An 11,269-nucleotide genomic window follows, 5' to 3' on the forward strand; every position below is an offset into this window, starting at 1 on the left:
CCACCAGGCTCCTCTGTCCAAGAAATTTCCTGCATTGTAGGTGGAATTTTTTTTTTTTTTTTTTACCACTGAGTCACCAGGGAAGTATCTTTCAATGATGTACTATTTTAAAACACTAAATCTGGAATGTTTGTCATACAGCAAAGGATGGTATAAGACTAGAGTATTAATATACATAATACAGAAACCAGGTGATTTTTGTCCTTTTTGGATAGAGAGAAATACGAGGTTAATATCGTTATTAGAGGTTGCTCTGAAACCAAAGAAGTAATCTGAAAAGAGAAAGGGAAAAGGGGGATGAAAAAGGAATAATGCTTCAGGTCTTGGCTTTTCTGGGCTTTCCTGGTAACTCAGCAGCGCAGGAGATCTAGGTTTGATCTGTGGGTCAGGAAGATTCCCTGGAGTAGGAAATGGCAACCCACTTGAGTATTTTTGCCTGGAGAATTCCATGGACAGAGGAGCCTGATAGGCTACAGTCCATGGGGCTGCAAAAGTTGAACACAACTGAGCAACTAAACCACCACCATTGGGAGGCTACAGTATGCCAAGAACTCGGTAGGCATGAGTAGTGAGATGACTGATATACACAGTCCCTCCCTAAGTACATTTAGGAGACTAGTGAAGAACACATATCATTTCAAGGTGGAGGACATGCTGAGGAAGGCCACTCCAGGAGTTGCTGTCCACAGCACATGGAATAGAACCTTAAGAGGTAAGAGAAAGAGAAGAAAAATTTTCATTCATTCTCCCAAAACAGTGGATAGAACCAAATGCCAAAACCCTGGGTGAATCCTATCCTCTAATGTACTTTTCAAAGTACTTTACAGATGACTGTGTATCCCACACAAACCCAAAAAAACATTGCTGTTCAGTCGCTATAAGTCATGACTCTTTGCAACCCCATGGACTGCAGCACTCCAGGCTCCTCTGTCCTTTACCATCTCCCAGAGCTTGCTCAAACTCATATGCATTGAGTTAGTGATGCCATCCAGCCATCTCATCCTCTGTTGTCCCCTTCTCCTCGTGTCCTCAGTCTTTCCCAGCATCAGGGTCCTTTCCAATGAGTCGGCTCTTTGCATCAGGTGGCCAAAGTATTGGAGCTTCAGCTTTAGCATCAGTTCTTCTAATGAATATTCAGGGTTGATTTCCTTTAGGATTGACTTGTTTGATCTCCTTGCAGTCCACGGAACTCTCAAGAGTCTTCTCCAGCACCACAGTTTGAAAGCATCAATTCTTCGTCACTCAGCCTTCTTAATGGTCCATAAAAGGTTAGAGCACAGATATCCCTTCTATGGTATTGAACAACTTCTTCCTCTGTGGTCCCATAACAATATGCTCGTGACCAAATACGGAACTTAACTCCATATGAATAATTCTGAGCAATATTCACCTGCCTGCTTCTCTTAAGACTGGGAGTTCTTTGAATATTAAGATTGTCTTTCTCACCCTATTATACTTAACACCAACCATAGTGAATACTCAACGCTTAAACACGTTTCTTGAGTTGAATCGGTTATATTTTATGATAGTATTCATGTCTGGCCACAGTGATAAGCGCATGGGTAAGAATGATTCCGGCGTTCCTTAAGTTACAAGAGCAGCATTAACCAGTAGTGGTGCTGATTTGTTTCTAAGGTTGTCATTTACAAAGCTCTTGTTTTGGGATTTTCAGGCCTGAGTCTATTTTTAAAACTCCATCTCCCGAACAAAGGCAGTGGAGAAAAGAAAAATTGTTTCTCTATCTACATGTTCTTAATTTATGGGTGGGGAACTTGAGGGTGAATTTTTCTTAAATGTTCTAAATTGTCTTTTTTAATCAAATAAAAAAATCTAAAAATGTGGCTTGCTTTCTTGCTAGAGAACTAAAAGATAAAAGCCAGGAAAAATAATATTATCTAAGAAGACGACAAATCTCTCAGTGTGGTACATTTCCCTCCTCCTCACCTCTGTCTTCTCTCAACTTTTAGTTCTCACTCCTCAGCCCCCAGCCCTCACCTGGACTCTATTTTTTTTTACCTAAAATATTAACACAGGATAACAGAATAATTAGCAGCAGCCACAGGAGATGGGCTTCCCTTGTGGCTCAGCTTGTAAAGAATCTGCCTGCAATGCAGGAGACCTGGGTTGGAGACCTGGGTTGGGAAGATCCCCTGGAGAAGGGAAGGGCTGCCCACTCCAGTATTCTGACCTAGACAATTTCATGGACTGTATAGTCCACGGAGTCGCAAAAGAGTCAGACATGACTAAGCAACTAAGACACACAGAAGGAGACTTTGTTAGAAATCATTAACACCAAACAATCTGGAATTCAATTTCTGTCTTATTTGACTAACTTTTATTTCCATTTTATTTGGCCACACTTAGGCACTCACCTCAAGATATCCACATTGGTGTTATTGATGGCAACAAGAAACAAAGCTCACCAACTCGTAACCAGCAAATGGAAGTAAAGATGTCTAGAGAAACCACGGTTAAACAAGTTCAACTTCTTATTTCAGAAGTGTCCTACACTTGCTGCATGCTGGGATACTAAAATAGAGAAGGCTTTACAATAGAGGGAATGATAGTTGTTTAAATAAATGATGCTGTGAAAACTGGACAGCTATGTGAAAAACAATGAAATTAGAACACTCTCTAACATCATAGATAAAAATTAAGACAAAATGGATTAAGGACCTAAATGCAAGACTATATACTAAAAAGCTCTAAACACTCTTTAATATCAATCACAGTAATATCATTTTTGATCTGTCTCCTAGAGTAATATAAATAAAAACAAAAATAAACAAGGCAATTAAACTCAAAAGCTTTCATACAAAGGAAACCATAAACAAAATGAAAAGACAACCCACAGGATGGGAGAAAATATTTGTAAACGATGCAATCAACAGGGATTAATCTCCAAAATGTAAAAATAGTTCATGCAGCTCAAAATAAAAAATGCAACACCAAATCAAAAAAATGAGCAGAAGACCTAAATAAACTTTTCTCCAAAGAAGACATATGGATGGCCAAGAGGCACATGGAAAGCAAATAAAAACTACAATGAGATGTCACCTCAATCACTCAGCATGACCATCATCAAAAAGTCTACAAACAATAAATGTTGGAGAGGGTGTGGAAAACAAGGGAACATTCCAACACTGCCGGTTAGAAGGTAAACTGGTACAGTCACTATGGACAACAGTATGGAGAAAATTAAAGATAGAACTACCATATGATCCAGCAACCCTAACTCCTGGGCATATATCCAAAGAAAACCATGGTTTGAAAGGATATATGCACCCCAGTGTTCACTATAGCACTGTTTACAATAGCCAAGACATGGAAGCAACCTATGCGTCCATCAACAGATGAATGGATAAAGAGGTGATACACATACACAATGGAATATTACTCAGCCACAAAAAGGGATGAAATAATGCCATCTGCAGCAACATGGATGGACCTGGAGATTATCACGTTGTTTTTGTTGTTTAATCCCTAAGTCTTGTCTAAGTCTTTCGCGACCCCATGGACTGTAGCCCGCCAGGTTCCTCTAAGATTTCCCAGGGAAAAATACTGAAAAGGGTTGCCATTTCCTTCTCCAGGGGATCTTCCCAGCCTAGGGATCAAGGATCAAACCCGTGTTTCTTGCACCGTAGGCAGATTCTTTACCACTGAGTCAAATAAATCATAATTCAATATAAAATTAAAAAATTTTTTAAATACAATAAGAAATGTTACCAGTGTGATTGTTCTACACATATGTGGATCAGTTACCCAATTCCCTAATTCAGCAACTTTAAGCAAGGGCCAACAGTTTTATAAACTGATTTGTAAAGAAGAAATGCTTCAGCAATCATTAAATGAGAGAAAAAATCTTGACGTGAAATAATCCTTACAGTTTTCTATAGGGTCAAGAATTCACACATCCACATATCAAATGCAATGCTGAAATGGGGAACAGTCATTATAACACACAGCCAGTCTCTCCAGTTTAAATGGTTTCAAGTTGTACTCTTGCAACACAAAGCGCTACGTGTTACAAGTGCTCATATTCCAGTCCATTTTGAACTCCTACTTCTGGTTAAAGGAGGGAGTAACACAAGAGGTTCAGGTATCTGGCGCTTAATTGTTTCCTTCTCTTTTCCCTTTCAAAGTAAGAGGACTAGGAGCATATTTCTCATTTTCTTGGAAAAATTATCAGACCTGTCTGAATCTCAGTTTCTTCAGGAGAGGAAAATAACACTACCTCACCCAGTTATTGAAAGAAAGAAAAGATATAACAGATGTAAATAGTGAATTGTAAACAGTTGCTCAGTAAAGAGTAGTTATCACTATTAGCACTGCTATTGATAATATTTTTTAGAGTTGTTTGTTATAAACTATCTATCCAAACTTCCAATCTTTACAACATTCACCAAATTCAAATCTAAATAGACAAACTCTCAGATCTCTTATATAAGTTTTATATAAGATCTTATAAGTTTTCTGTTATACAGAAAACTTCAAAGGTGATTAAGCACATTTATGTTTACATGTTTCTAAAATACATTTGTTCAAAGCTTCAGCTTTGGGATTTTAATAATAAAGTGAATTAGCCACCTATATTCTAGTTGGTTCTTCATCAAAAATTACTTTCCAACAAGAAAATCCCATTTTACCAATATAAAAATTCTAGTAGTGGCTGGTTGAAATATTTGAGATCTTGTTGAAAAAGAGAAGAATATGTTGTTTTAGCAGCTCTTGGGGTAGTTAAGTTGAAAATGCCAAGGAAAGATATTTTCATGCTGTTTTTTTCCCCCACAATTTTCCACTTTAACATCTTTTAAACTTGCAATTTAGCTACACATTATTCTTTATTGTATTTCAGTCTTGGAGGCAGGTTGAAATTAATCAACCAACCAAAGACCTGGAACTACCAAGAATTCTGGTTCTCATTCTCATTCTGATTTAGTTCTGAAATTACCATAAATTAGGGTAATAACTTGACCCACTTTCAGGACTGTATTGGCAAAGACCCTTCTGCTTCATCTTCGCATAGCCCCTCTCCTTCTCTCCTTTTCAGTGCCAGTGCTCAGATAACACTGTAGAACTGAATTTATCACAGTAAAATTGCTTCCATCAGACAATCAGATTATTAATAAAATTTAACAAAAAATAATCATAAATGACTTTCCTACAAAGTATGCTTGTTTTCTTTTTCACAACACAGTTCTAATTGCCTCATAAAAGCCTATGAAATTAATTTCTCCTGGTTTCAGTCACTTTAATCTCTTCAGCAAACCCAAGGGAGAAAGGACTAAGTTCTGGAGAATTCTGTTATTTAAAATGCAGTTAATAGTCCAAAGAAGAATCCAGTCAAGGACACTGAGAAGAAAGGTAGATGATAAATCAAAATAGTATAATTTCATAAAGCCAAGTTTTTTAAAAAGGTACAATAAAGAGGGCGTGGTCAGTTGTGTTAAACACTAGTGACAAGCAGAGTAAGATAAGGACTGAGAATGGATGATCCAATTTGACAAGATGGAAGCCAACGTTGGCTCACAAAGGTGGTTTTAGGTGGAATAGCGAAATGAAAATTTGATTAGAATTGTCGTAAGTATGGGAGCTGAGACTGTGGAAATACTGAGGGTTGCTATAAAGGATGGTAAATAAGTTGGTAGCCACAGAGGGTCTAGAAGCAAGGGAGGTTTCTTTTCTCCTTTTGTTTAAGGTTGTTGATTAATAACAGAGTACATTATAAAGAAGTCTGAATGACCAAGAGTTGATGCTTTTGAACTGTGGTGTTGGAGAAGGCTCTTGAGAGTCTCCTGGACCACAAGAAGATCAAATCAGTCAATCCTAAAGAAAATCAACCTTGAATATTCATTGGAAGAACTGATGCTGAAGCTGAAGCTCCAATACTTTGGCCACCTGATGTGAAGAAAAGACCCTGAAGCTAGGAAAGATTGAAGGTAGGAGCAGAGGGAACGACAGAGGACGAGATGGTTGGATGGCATCACTGATTCAATGGACATGAGTTTGAGCAAGCTCCAAGAGATGGTGAAGTGCTGGGAAGCCTAGCACGTTGCAGTCCACAGGACACAAAGAGTCAAACACGACTGAGCAACTGAACAACAACATTATAGCAGAGAAAAAAGAAGACGTGTGATGATGCAGGACAGAAAAGAGGCAATCAGAGCAGTAAAGTTCTGGATAAAGTGAAAATTAATGGAATCCAGTGAATGAGTAAAGGATTTTCCTAAAATAAAGAGACGTTTTCATTGCATCGGCTACAGATGTGGGTGGGCTGGTTGGTGGGAAAACAGCTTTACCTTCTGATTGCATCTGCTTTCCCAGGGAGATAAGAAGCAAAATCATCCACTGATAGTGAGGAGCAGGGAAGAGGAGCTGAAAGTTTGAGGGGAAAAAAAAGGTGTGAAATAGTAATCTCTGAAGAGAGAAAATAAATCAATAAGGAAATGGGAACTGTGGTTGACTGAAACTGCGTTAAGACCCACTTGAGACACACAGTCATAAAATTTAAAAGAGATCAGTCAGAATTGTTAGATGTTTTTCTCCAGCCATCAACTCCAAGCTTGGGAAACATTTATTGAACGTTTATCATGTGCCAAGCACTGCCTAAGCATCTTACCTTTATTATTATTGTGAGCCCACAACAACCCTATGAGTTGGGCACTCATGAGAAAACTGAGGTACAGAGATGTTAAGAAACTTTTCCAAGGCAATGTAGCTAATAAATATTGGACCCAGGATTGAAGGAGATCACATCTTCAGCCACTAAATGACTCTATTTTTCTGTACATCGTTGGGATTAAGCAATATTGATTTCGACCATTTAAGTAAGGCAGAGAGGGAGGTAAGGAAGGCATGGATTGGAAGCACTGTTGTAATCAAAGAAATATCATAGAGACAGTGAACTGGAAAGAGAGGAGAGGTGGTTGATGACTGGGATGTTAGACACTGAGATTTTGAGAGCAGCAGTTATTCATAATGACAAAATCTAAAGTGTGACCATAAGAGTTGGCAACGGAGCTCAGGGAGAAGGCTAAGGAAAAGACTGTAGGAGAAAAGGTCAAGGAACTACAAAATATTCAGGCATTGGATGGATTTTCCACATGAACAGGAGTAGTGATAGAAAGAAGAATGTAAGTTAGATGTTAAATTCTTCACCAAATGAGGAAGACTGACCAGGAGATTACTGCAAGAAGGAAGGACATACACAGTCAGTAGCCTTAATCCAAATATAGGTTACCAACCTATCCCAGTTTGCCTAGAACTTGCCCAGTTTTAATACTGAAAGTCCTACATCCTGGACCTCCATGAGCTAAAGATTTTGAGAGAGAAGACAGAATGAGCTATTTCCTGAAAGTTGCAATAAAAACATAATACCTGCTCTATCTCCAGGCTCTGTGTGATAATGGATGTTTTAAATTCTAAATTAAAATAAACCTGTCATCTGCCAGGTAAAACTACTTTATTTAACTCCTCATCTCAGAATAGGATGTTTTGCTCACATTCGCTAATTTGTTCAAGGCAAAGATTTCCAACTCATTTTCCTCCCATTTTGCCTGACTCATTCCCTTAAGGGCAATGATCCTGTTTCCTATCTCGTCAAACCTATTATGCTCTAAAAGCTAGAGCTAATTTCCTATGATCAATCAGTGTTCTAAGTGCCTGAATAGGTCCGATGGAAAATATTGTTTGGTTGACAAAATCATATCCCACTAAAGAGCGTGAGCACTTGGGAAATGTCTGATATTGCAATATCATCTTAATCCCACATGTCTGAAATGAGAAATGTCTCTGCTACAGTAAGATCTGCATCTCCCACCCCTCTGTTTCAAAGACTTCTAGGTTAGGGAATGGAGAACTACAGCATTTCACAGATAGGAAAAACTTGAAAGACACTTTAGGAGTGACTAAAGAGTCATGGAAACAATCTTCTTTGATTGAATCCTTGCATGATCTTTCCACTCAGATAATGCACTAAATGTAGTTTCGCCTGGCTGCAAATACTGCATGGTATTTTCCAATTTGTTTTATTACATGGACAAAATCTGTGGCATATCAAACGATTTCAAAATAGTATGTGCAAAGAGAAAAGCTGAAAGAATAATTGAAAAATAATCCAAAAGTTGCAATGAGAACATTAGGCTGGTCTGAGCTGTCTTCCAGGTCTTTCTTGCCTTTTAACCATACTCTTCTGCCTCCTTGCTCCTATCACTAAGTTTCTCAAAAGCAAAGCCTATATATCTTCAGCTCCAACTCATTACTTGGCTTGCTATCTGACATCAGCCCACATTCTATAAAAAGGTCACTAATAACTACTTTAATAGTCATTTCTAAGAAAATCCCAGTTTCCTATACTTGGCGCTAGTGGTAAAGAACCCGCCTGCCAATGTAGGAGGCGTAAAAGACGTGGGTTCAATCCCTGGGTCAGGAAGATCCCCTGGAGAAGGAAATGGCAACCCACTCCAGTATTCTTGCCTGGAGAATCCCATGGACAGAGGGGCCTGGTGGGCTACAGTCCATGGGGTCTCAAAAGAGTCAAACATGACTGAAACAACTTAATACTTTTACTATTTTGAGCATATAAGGAATGAACTATGTAACTAAATATGAGCTAACTTTTGTAGTGTGTGTGTTAGTTACACACATTATAAATCTAACAAAAGTCCTTTGATAGAAACCACATATCCTAATTTGAGGTTTAAACTTTGATCTCTATAAATTTAGCACCCATCTCTCCTTGAAATTTCAGCAACACTTAAAATCATTTGCTATCTCTTCCTCGTGAAATTATCTCACCCCTGTCCTATTTTTCAAACCTAAATGTCAACTTATCCTACTTATCCTACCTCCACCAGAGGTCTGACAGTTATTCCTTTTCATTGACTTCCACATAGTAGCTTCTCAATCGTCTTAACTGCCAACTTCTGGTTTATCTAGAATATTATTGCCTAATTAATCTTCCAAACTCAATGTTACAACATCCTTTATCCAGAAATCTTTAAGAGCCTCCTACTGTGTGGCAAAATTTATATATTTCTCTGATGATACTTATCTTACAATCAAATCACACCTCTTAGATCCTAAAATCAGAAATAAGAAAGTCATGAATAATCAAAAATAAAATAAAAATAAAAATTACCTTGGAAAAGTCCTTCGACAGTCATTCCACTGGAGACCACGAGTTTGTTCAGCACAAGTTTTTCCTCCAGCATTGGAACAGATTCCTGTTTCTTTGGTTGAGCACCAGATGAAGTAGTTGGCTTGCTTTTAGGGTCCATTATATATGAAAAATGCATACATGCATATCTTTAAAAGTTAGAATCACACTCAGCTCAGTGATATGCTTGAACTTGAGAGGCCCCACAGAACAGAGACATGAGGGAACCACAGATTCACGTCTTTCCTTCCATACTTACTTCAGATAATCACTGAATGATGGACAGTATTGCCAGCATCATTTAAGTTGTAATTTTTCTATTTCTAGGATTGCTTAGTTTGCTTCCATTTTGCTAAGATGATGGAATTCTACTGCTACATCCTCTTTAAAGGTTATCTAGATACTTTACTTCTCCCCACAAACTCTGAGGTTTGGAATCATGTCATATTCTTATTTGTCTATTCTACAGCACTTAACACTGTTAATTGGTCTATTTTAAATATAATAATAAAATAATATCAATAAACTCCAGTGGAGGCAGTAAAATAAACTTATAATTGCTATCTATATTTGATAGCCAAAATACATATGTTAAAGTATACATATATTTAAATAGACATATGTTTATATTCCAAAATAATAAGAATAATCTAGAGTTACTGTATTAATGTGACCCTATAGACTGTAGCCCCCCAGGTTCTTCTGTCCAGGGGGTTTTCTAAGCAAGAATACTGCAGTGGGTTGCCATTTCCTCCTCCAGGGGATCTTCCCGACCCAGGGATCGAACCCATGTCTCCTGCATTTGGCCCGGGGATTCTTTACCACTGAGCCACCTGAGAAGCCATTAAGTTAATAATAAGGAAATTACTGTACTAGGTCATCATGATTATATTAAAATAAAGGGAAATTTTACATTCCTACATTAAAACATGTAAGGCTTGCCAATGTTATTTTAAATATACCACATAAATACACTCCAAGATATCCCAGAAATCATAATTATACCACCCTATGTAATCGAAGGATATCACTAGAGCTATTCAAATATTTACCTTGGGGAAGTAGATGTTCAGAGCTGCTTCTGGGAATCAATTTAAATAAACTACCCTGTGCATTTTGACGGACATAAAATAAATTTTGGACTTGCTGCCACATCGTCTAGATACCTGTATTGGATTCTTCCTGAAATTTAGTGATAGAGTCTACCCTGTAGCATCCGAAAGTGCACACTTGGCAGGTTTGAGAAGTCATCTTGAGTTGGGGCAGTGCTTGTGGACATACCCCAGAAGGCACCCAAAGGGAAGTATGAGGGTGACTCTAGGTGGTGTCACACAGCCTTTCTTCCCTGGGCAACACCCGCGGAGCTGAGAATGTTCCTGGGAACATAGCTCCCCCGAGGCAGAGTTAGCGCTTCTAACTGACCACTAGAGGACTCAGGGGGATCGTTAGTGCACGCTGCCCTCTGGGGGTCGCGGAAGGAAACAGCTCCAGGGCTGTGATGAAGTTTACTTGCCGACACAAACCAGCATCCGGCACCGAGGCTGAAATACTGGAACATAGAGAGATGGATCTCAGTTATTTGAAGCTAGGTGAAGATGTCTTCTGGGTCACTAATGCCTGACTTGCTTAGTCGAGAAACAAATTCCCACCTAGAAATTTTTACTCGTATCCAAATATGTTGCCCTGAAGGAGAAAAATTGTATGTCAGAATTAGAAAATAATAAGATATAATATATACTGGCTTTGAGATTAGACAGATGTATTCAAATTCCAGCTTGGCCGTTTACTAGCATGATATGATGAATAATGTATTTGATCTCTCTAATTTTCAGTTTCCTTATTTGGAAAAGGAATAGTGCCTGGTATAGACGATGCTTCAAAAACAGAATCTATTTGATAAAGGAAGTTGTACTTGTTTTTTATTTTTATTTAACTTAATACAACTGGACTCTCTGATACCCTGGGTGTATTCAGTGCTGTCTCCAGCTACCTTTGATAAAATCTGACATCTCTGTCAGGATCCATCCAGACTCCAGACCAGTAAGAACCAGACCTGGTGAAATGTGAGGTGCCCCAGAAAAATGTACTGCTCCTAAACCTGCGGTGTTTTGT

General features: G+C 38.4%; 1 protein-coding gene across 1 annotated transcript in view; it reads right to left on the reverse strand.

Annotated features, from left to right (window-relative positions):
- Positions 1 to 9,256, reverse strand: part of NELL2 (neural EGFL like 2) — a 460,840-nt gene extending 451,584 nt beyond the window's left edge. Inside the window, exon 1 of the mRNA XM_070369964.1 lies at positions 9,140 to 9,256. The gene's annotated coding sequence lies outside the window, so the exon portion shown is untranslated. The remainder of the gene's footprint in view (positions 1 to 9,139) is intronic.
- Positions 9,257 to 11,269: the final 2,013 nt, after the last annotated feature.

This window comes from Bos mutus, chromosome 5, assembly GCF_027580195.1.
Source record: "Bos mutus isolate GX-2022 chromosome 5, NWIPB_WYAK_1.1, whole genome shotgun sequence".
In the NCBI taxonomy this organism is placed as follows: domain Eukaryota; kingdom Metazoa; phylum Chordata; class Mammalia; order Artiodactyla; family Bovidae; genus Bos; species Bos mutus.